Source organism: Triticum urartu, chromosome 4, assembly GCF_003073215.2.
Source record: "Triticum urartu cultivar G1812 chromosome 4, Tu2.1, whole genome shotgun sequence".
NCBI classification, from domain to species: Eukaryota; Viridiplantae; Streptophyta; class Magnoliopsida; order Poales; family Poaceae; genus Triticum; species Triticum urartu.
This window is the reverse complement of record NC_053025.1, coordinates 611242815-611252771: the sequence shown is the minus strand read 5'-3', so window position 1 is coordinate 611252771 and position 9957 is coordinate 611242815. Positions and strand designations below refer to the sequence as shown.

The 9957-nt window shown below is 37.1% G+C and overlaps 1 pseudogene; it reads right to left on the bottom strand.

The window, feature by feature from the left end:
* Nucleotides 1–392: 392 nt before the first annotated feature.
* LOC125553207 lies at nt 393–9624 on the bottom strand (annotated as a pseudogene).
* Between the last annotated feature and the right edge of the window lie 333 nt (nt 9625–9957).

Sequence of the window (9957 nt, the reverse complement as noted above, 5' to 3'; positions counted from 1 at the left end):
CTCGCAAATCCGAGGGCATTATCTGTTAAGAGTAGAAAGCTTCCTCAAGATCGCATTACTCCATTTGGAATGATAAAATATAATTTCGTGTTTATTAGAAACTTAATCCATGGAGAAGAAAAAATACTTAATTGTAGACAAACAAGTCCCCGTTTGGAAAAATTAGTTACATTGAGAGAGAGAAATTTTCTTGGTCAATATTTTTTAATGTATCTTTAAACTCTAGTGATAAATACAATTATATTTATTTATTTGCCAAAAACAATTATTTTGAGCTGCAAAAATCTAATTGCTCATGTCTCTACTCATGGATGTAAATATGCTAATCCTTACAAACAGTATTATCAATATAGAATATTTGGCTGCAGTACCTCTATAAATGTAACAACAAATGATAAAAACTGCTTATTCCATATATTTCCAATCATGCGGTGAAATATGAATACATATGTTGTGAGCTTATAATGCTTGATCACGCCTCTTATTAATGCGGCCATACACACAACAAGTGAGCATTACAACATAATTGAAAACACATATTTTTGCAGTAGTACTGACCCTAGCAATGCATATTGGGCCACAAGTAATGCAATAAGCATTATATTACTAAACTGGAACCCGTCATGGGCAATTATGGTTATTGCCAGGGCCACCATAGTAGATGTAAGTGCCCCAGTCGCCATAGGTGTCACTTTGCACATTATAACAGTTGTTCTGCTCGGTTATCAAGCCCACATTACTTGGGGGATTGAGACAGTTGGACGAATCTACCACTTGAATGTTCTTGATGTGACTCGCCTTACCGAACCCTTCATTCGGGAAGTGTCCACTACCCATATGTGTGGAAGTTTGGCCGGCATCGGGTGAAAATACCTCACCGCCCCACATGATGGTAGAAGCACTATCTTCCAAGTAGGAGAAGATGGATGATGGCCAATACCCCACATAATCACCTCCCACTTGCAGCCACCAATTGCCCCCCGCTCGGTCCTGCAAGCCAAAATTAGCTTACTAGAGAATATAACACACATGATTAATTATGAGCAGGCAATATATTTTAAATCCCTTAACTGCCAAAATCATGGCAAAAAAGGGAACACTAATGGGCTAGGTTGAGATGACAGGGATGAGTGTTTTTGGTACTGAGATCAAATATGACATGGATTATAGATGTATTGAGTAATCGTTTGCGATGTAAAAGACTTGCATGGTAACAATATGTTCCTTACTTGAGTTCTAACAAAATCGAGTCGACCAATCAAACCGAAAAGAGAAGGACTAACCTTCTATGTAAATGCACATCTACAAGAATGAGATGTGATCTTGACGATGCGTGCAAGAATGCGTCTAGGGTAAAAAAAATACGTCCTTCTATGCTACCAGAGGATCATGAGGTGGGTAGGCTTTCCAGAAAAGTTCATGTGATGTGTTATCGTTAATTGTGAGTCAATGTAATATTAGAATGTCTTAACTACTATGCCCTAGTAAAAATATGTGGAACATATTTTATTTTCCCAACTCTAACTGGGTAAGGAGAGTAACTTGAAAGAGTCCCTTGTTCAATAGCCAACTTGACATCATTGCATTTGCGAACAAATATGGGATGTGCATGGGACAACCTCTCCTCCATTATTCAGCCAAAACAGGCTAGGAATCATAGTTTCCCGAAGAACAAGAGGTTGGCATGGATTCTCTAAGTCCACTCATGAATTTTGGATTGTATGCTTAATGTTGAAGTACAAGTGAACAAGTTTTTGGCTTGAACTAGTCAGTGCATGCAACTCAAAGCGAAAGGTCTCGAGTTTAAATCCTAGTGGATGTAATAAAATAAAATAATTGTAGTAGACTCCAATTTGAAGGTTTGGGTATAAGGGAGCCTGCACATGGGAGGTAATGTTAAAGTATAAGTGAATTTTCACTTTCCCCTAGCAGCTTGACCATTTTAATTGAATGTGTATGTGCACATAACTAAATATTTATGATGTCGAAGCTTATTGTGTTTTTTTACCTTCCAAACTAAAATATCGATGTCATATTGTGTGCCACCATAGGTGGAAATTGGGGAGATACTGCCGCCAATTGTGATCTGATTGCTTGTTTGGATAAAGCCTGAGCATAGTAGGTTGTAACATCCTGTTGTTTGATATGCATCGCGCTACAATATTACATACAATAGAAAATTAGTATTTTGGTATTGTTCCCAACCTTAGGAGAGAATATCTCAATATTAGTATTAGTTAAACTAAAATCGAATATGGTGTTTATCTTACAGTCCAGTAGATGAAGAGTCTCGTATTGCTATCGCTATATAGATTTGGATAAACCTGAAATTTTTGTAGAGACCACAGGTCCATTAGCCAGAATGAAAGATATTGCACAACTAACTAGACCATTAAAAATGCATAGGATTTGTATAATAGCTATGTCTAAGCATGACCACATGGGATTTTTTAATAGGTGGAAGAGATAGATAGACACACACACACATACACACACATGCACACACACTGAGAGAGAGAGAGAGAGATTTTGTTGTTGTCCTTTCGCAACAACAAACAGAAAAAACAAGATAATATATGTCTTCAAAGATAGCTTGTTTATCCCTTCCTTCATTTGAGGTCATGCAAATATAGTGTGACACCTTGCTACTAGGTGCACCAATATGAGAAATGCATGTGGAATCCCGCTTTTCCATCATTTATCCAATGTCTTGATTATGTTCCACCAGAAGCTGCATCTTATCCCTTATGCACATGTGATGGCTGATGGAATGTGATGTTTCTTGCTTGTTCAGTTGAGTGATAATTTAAGAACTTAGCTTGAGTTATGTAAACTTTTGTTGTAGCCATCCATCATGATTTCATCAATCCAAATTTTGGATTCGTGGTTTAATTTATAGTAACTTTATTCATCCATGTGTTAAGTTGAAACAACAAAATGTTAAGAAAATATATTATGTCTTGAACTTCATTATCGATTAGTATAGTGGTATAAACTAACATTTTAGCCAACACACATTGCATGATAAGTTGTGTTTATGCTATCAAATAACGGTAAGTCGCATATTTTGAACAACAAAGTTTGAGTGTTTACAATGTAAATATATTATTACAATTTAGTCTGGATATAATAAATTTGCTTAATTAACATTTTGTTGACATAAAGCATTAATAATTTAACAAGGATTGTTCGTTGTTGTGTGACTCATTAAGGAAATATCTTTAGTGATTGCAAAACACAAAAAATGATATGTTCATTTCCTAGCTACCTAACATGCATGCTTGGTTTTGCATCTTGACACATAACCTGGGTTGCCAGGGCCGCGGCCTAGGTCGAGGCACCATATTTCTTAAATGAATATTTTACTTTTGGCATTGTTTCGCAATACCTGGTCTCAGGCCCAACCTGATCCTCACCCCATATTTGCTCCACCACTAGTGAGAAACGTCATGCAAGTATACAGAGTTTGATTTTGGAAAACTATTTACATATAGCTAACTTTCTCTTCATAATGGCAAGGATTGGTAATTTAGATTATTCTTTATGGTGTTATTTTGAAGTATTCAATAATAATAAGGACAAATCAGTATTTAGATGTTTATTTAGAGGATTAGAATATTTTACATAATGTTCAAGATGGGTAATTAGATGTAGATGAGGAAGACAAATCTAGTGATAACATCGAGTAGTAGGAGCTAGCTTCCACCCCTAAGAGAGCTTGATTTACCAAAAATCCTGCAGAGTCCTAGTGGGCCTAGATTCCATGATAAGTTCCGAGAAATGGGAGAAATGATGCATTCAAAGTTCACAGAATTGCAAGAAAGACAAAATCCTTGAAAGAAAAACCAAACAAGACAAGATGTTCCCTATTGTTATCGGGAACGAGACTAAATGTTCAGCCTTAATGAGATGGACCTAGATTCCTCTCCGACCAGGAAAAGACGCGGATCGTCTCTACTTCCTGGGATTGAAGATTATTTTTTGTAATGGTGGATGTGGGTAATGTAGATGTAAATTTATAGGTTTATTTCATATTATTTGTAATAATGGCAAAGGTAGTGAACTGAGATGACTATTTAGGTGTTACTTTAGGTTAAATACAAGATGTGGATAATTTCGATGCCTATTTAGCGAGCGGTTTAATATTATGTTCATAAAGGAAATGGTGGGTAACTTATATTTAATTTATGAGCCTACTGTAGGTTATTATTTTATACTAACACACATGGGTGGTTTGGCACCAAGTATGATCCCATGGCAAGTGTCTCTACAAATAGTAGGAATATCTAGAATTTATCTATTTTTCTAGTGCATTTCGTGAAAATTAACATGGTGGACTCAAAGCATATATAGCATTATTAGGAGTAAGTTGACAATTTTGAACCCACCATATGAGTATAGGATACATTATTGATGGGTATTCCATCTATGTTTATTTTCTATGTTTATGGTAGTATTCAATTTTGTAATCATCACTATCAATATTCTTCTCCAAGAAGATTGCTTATAGTCAATTTCTCTTTGATTGATTTTTGAGGATCTTTCATGTTTCTTACCACCTCTATTTAAATTGCAAGGCTTATTTACTTTGTCTTGACAAGGCTTTGGCCAACAATTAATTTTTTACATGAATCATATTTAAGAGTCAGATTTATAAGTCTTTAGTTATGATTATATTTTTTGTTAACATAATTGACATATTAATGTGATAAATATTTGTTCAAACCTTTTCATAATGAAGAAAATATGCCTTGTGAGGAATAATGCACTGAGTATTATTGTTTGTTAAATGAGAAATGATCTAGTTTGGCATTTCAAGTTGTCGTCTCCTAAAAGTCAAGGTTCATCTCCTATGAGTTGCAATTCCATGGACTATATGAGGGATGTACTAATATTGAATCCATGAACTAGATGAAGAACTTGCTTCTTTGTGTGTCATGTCTCCCCAAGATCAATAATTTGGTTGCCCTTCTTTAGGCAAAATTTCTCTTTAGTGAGCCACAATTTGATGGCATGTGTTAAGAGATGCAATTTTTAAGGACATGAAGAAGTTTGAAACTTGTTCATTTTTCAGGGTAGGTTTCCTCAGGATTAAGAACTCATGAATTGTGATTACTCAAGATTCAAATTGATTTAGTTGCGTGTTAATATCCTTTTTATCATTAAATTTAATGCAAGTTGTCTTTAATAATATCTATTGATAAAATGGGCATTTACAAATACAAAATTTATATACACTTTAAGTTGTCAACATGCCCTTATGTGTTAAAAATAATGCTGCTAGAATAGCTTAAGAAAGAGAACATATTTGATTAATGGAGAATCTAGTCTAGCTCATTCTTACACTCTGGCCCTTTCAAACCCACATATATCATGCACCGAAGCTAAAAGGTAGAGTTTAATAGATATTTTATTAAGGTGGGTACAATTTTTCCCTTTGAGGTCTCACCTGCCATCCCACTTCAATGGTATTGAGGCTGTTGCCATTGTAGGAACCCCCAGTGATCCAAAATTGGGTTAAGCTAAAGTCGTTGCCCCTAGCAATCCATGGTTTCCACAAATTGAAGGTGCTTTTGGTTCCATAGCACTTATCATATTGTGCAGAGGCGACGGCATGCTTATCAATGGGATAGAAAACAAAGTTAAATAAGCAATTTTTAAAATAACAATAGTAACAATATAAGAAGAATATTATTAATCATATGAATTTGATTATTGAGATGGTGTTTTTACCTGGTGGCCCCTCAATACATTGGCTGTGTCAGTGTCATTGGTTGGATTGAGGTGTGGGATGCTCCTAGGCATCTTCTTGCCAAACCTCCTAATAGAATTGGCCCTCAGGACATCCTCCTCCTTGGTCCTTCGGATTGGTATGGTGTTCTCAGGGCACGTGCCATTTTGATGCCATATTTGGGTGATTGCATGGGCTGTGATGTTGGAGTCATGATGCATGCCTCTTGGGTTGTAAGAAGGCCGCATCTGAAAGGCGACAATTGAATGATATCATGATACATGTGTGTGGGATATTAGGGGGCACTACAACTTTCTACAATTGATAGTGATATGAAAAGGGAAATGATGTGCTAAGTGTCACCTGAATATTATGGTTCTTGAGGAGAGGATGATCGAATGCAGGCTATTTGGAGATGTGCACACAGTCTATGACATCACCATCCGAGCTCTATAAATTCCTAGGAATTAGTGATTGTAACAATGTAGCAAAAATAGATAATATTGCGAGGAAACTAGAAAATGTTAGATCTTTCCTACATGCTACTCATGGAAATGTGTAATGTAGAATAGATTTGTTTTTGGACTGCATGCAATTTCTATTGGTATTGTCTCTTTAATTTTGGTCAATGAATTGGACTCCATTTCTTAGAATAAAGCCACGTGTTAGTAAAAATAGGATTACAACTCTGAACAATACTCACGAGCGCTCATGCACTTTCCCAATTCAGGAGTGCCTCATACCATACTACATATCAAAATAGGACAAATCATGCCACGAACCAACAAGTAGATCACTTTAGTCACATGCAAATTAGTTTTGAATATTCAAAAATGCATTAGTGCTAAATCGAACCTCCAAATAAAAATCCATTTTCTCTGTTGTGTTTTACAACGAGATATTTCAAACTCACCCCGCATGGGCATACTCTGACAAATAGTTTTGAAAAGCAACTCTCATTCACAAAAAGAAACTTTGTGGTGCAAATATGGTTTCTAGCTCATACCAATTTTCTACTTGAATGATAAGTCAATCATTTGTTAACATTATTCGGCAAAGAAAATCATGTTTCTGAAAAATAGTTTCTTCCATATCACTAAGGTTGGTTTTTCTGTAGATTCCTAGGGCATCAAAAAATTTCTTTAAAGGGACGTAATATACAAAAAAATATGTTTTTTTTACAAGTTTCTTTCGTCACCCTAATTCGCATTTGAAATAAACAGGGGCAAACTCTTAAAATTGTAAAAAATATAATTTTTAACTATGAAGTTTTATTTTAGCACACGCAATTCATAAAAATGTATATTTTTACCATGAACCTACTATGTATTTCATCGCAGTAAGTTGATTTCTAAATGTATCCACGAGAATATATCCATATGAAATCTACTTTTGAAGATCTCATGCTGGTAAACATCCAAAATTGTAGGAAACAAAACCTGGGATCTAGTTTTCCTTAAAAACAAATCTTAGCTTATGAGTCGAGGTTAGAAATGCATGTTTGTACCATAAAGTTTTTGTTGTGGCAAGTTGCTTTAAAAAATATTTGTCATAACGTGCCCATGGAGATCTAGTTTCAAAGACCTCATCATGAGGAACACGATGGTGAAAGAGGATTTTGATTTGGACGCTCAATTTTGAAGCAATGCATTTTAAAATTTTAGCAGAAGGTTTCCATGGACATGAATCATCTAATTTGTTTGCGTGTCTTCTTATTTGGTCCACATACCATGTAGAGAGAGGTGATGTCTACCATGTGCGATGAATGTGAAAAGCGCATGTGCAGTTTTTAGCATTTGGGTACGTTTGTTAGTCTCTAAAAAGCCAAGCAAGGCTACCTTTTTATCCAGTGGATCATTTATATACTCTATCTATGAGTTTCCAAAAGTCAAAACTTCTTTGGACCAACATATTGATATGATCAGATCTACATATGAATAGATTATCTTTCTAGATTTAATAACAAAAGTTGGGGTCCATCTCCTTGTTAACATTAGGGTACATGACTATATGCATGTGTATTACATAATAGACCTTTGGTTATGTCTTAGACATTGAATAATGGACATCCACGTAGGATAAATTTTGACATGGCAACTAATTAAATGAGGAAACGCGATGTGCTAGTGCTGAAACAAGATAAACTAGAATTAAATCCATGTTAGGACAAAAAACAAAATATGTGTTGAAGTAAAGACCATGTCGTCATAATGTTCTTGCATTCTTATATTGGTCATGCAAATCTAGTAAAGGCTCTCTCTCATTCTCAATTTTTACCATTGGGCCACAGTAGAACCGGCTACCTTTTTCTTTTCTCGAATACGCACGAGTGTGCATACTACTCCCTCTATTCCTAAATGTAGTGCGCATAGGAAATTTTAGAAGTCAAACGCCTCCTACTTTGACTACATTTATAGAGGACAAATATCTATATCTATGATGTTAAGTAAGTATCATTAGATGCCTCACTAAACATATATTTATATTATATTTGTTTCGTATTATTTTTGTTGATACTTTTCTCATTAAACTTGGTCAAACTAAACAATGTTTGACTCCTAAGAAATTTTATGCGCACTACATTTAGGAATAGAGGGAGTATATATTAAAGATAGGGTGGGGAAAAGAATTCCCTCCACATTGGATGTTACAAATTACATGTACACCAACTCCACGCCAAGGCCCAACTACACGATTAACTCCTCCTATCTACCCACCTAGCTAATGCCCATAGCATTGGCTCCACGTCTCCCTTAAATGCTGGAAATCTTGATATTTTACCAATCGAAAACATCAGACCAAAATTTGAATTAAGGGATGGAAGAAATATATTTGCACCCTATATGTAACTAAACGTGTGCTGTGGTACTAAGGTTAGCATGGAACTTTCTTATGCAGCTGTGCTCCACTGCTCATTTTACCTTGTTTTGCTTCATGCGTCCCGTTGGCAGCGAGAGCAAAAAATGATTACCATGATTGAAATCGTCGCTAGATGGTCTATGGACCTGGATGTAATTTTTTTTATTTCTAGTGTTCGTTGTACTACCATGATCGAAGAAGAATACTCCCTCCGTTCCAAAATAGATGACCCAACTTTGTACTGACGTACAAAGTTGAGTCATTTATTTTGGAACGCAGGGAGTAGATTGGAAGTTTTTCTTGCAAAAAAAAAACAGAGAACCTGTAAAACCGTATGATTACCAAAAAAGACTGGCCGAGAGAAAAAGAAAACTTGATTGGGAGTGGCCGCTAGCTTATGAACCACAAAGGAATCTATCGCTGCATGGAAGCGAGAGTGTTCAGCATTTTGAATCTTCCTTTTAGTACGCTTATATTGTATAATTGCAGAAGAATTAATAACTAAGCCACCTTTAGCGTGCAGGGTGGGCAACTGGTATCCGTACCTGCATGGACCACTTTTGCATGCACGTACTACGTACAATGTTCCCGTTTCTTTTGCATCCATGTGCATGGCTTGCGAGACTGAGCGACGACGAATAATTAAGAACACGCAAGCTAATGATAAACATGCAAATAAACAAGGACCAAATGAATGCAAGCTAGTTAAAGATGCATGGTGAATCATGCATGTGTGCTGAGCGCGTACAACACCCGAGAAGCAAGACTTGCATCGTAGTACAATCAGACTGAACGTGAACGACGCGGCACCACTACATATGTACCTGAATGCTTGCGACAGGAGGCTTATTGAGCCGCCTGAGGAGGCTTCGCACCTCCCGCCGCCGCTGCACCAAACTCCCGGCAGACGACGGCGCTGCCGTCATCCGGCCCTCCATGAAGACAAACGTAAGAGCCACCACGAGCGCGAGCAAGCACGCTCGCGTCGCCGCCATTGAGCTACCTGCAATACTGTTGGTGTGGGTTCTGCTAGACTCGGCTGCTGTGCGATCGAGCGGAGGCCGAGCGTCCCGGCGTTCTATAGGGCCGGACGAGAGTGCAGACGATCGACGTCTACGTCGGCCTGGCCCTGCTACCGTATATTTTAGTTGAGGCCGTTAAAGCTTCACATGGTGCAAGAGCTTCGAATGCTGTGAGCACTCAGTAGGACAGTGACAGGCGGCGGTAACATGCATGCGCTAGCTACCCGAACCCCTCGTTCTGTCAGGTCTCTACGCTTTCATAGCGCATACTTGGATACATCCATACTGCAGGAGTATGACACCATGGGAGCATGGAATGGGAATAGGCTAACAAAAGTCTCAACA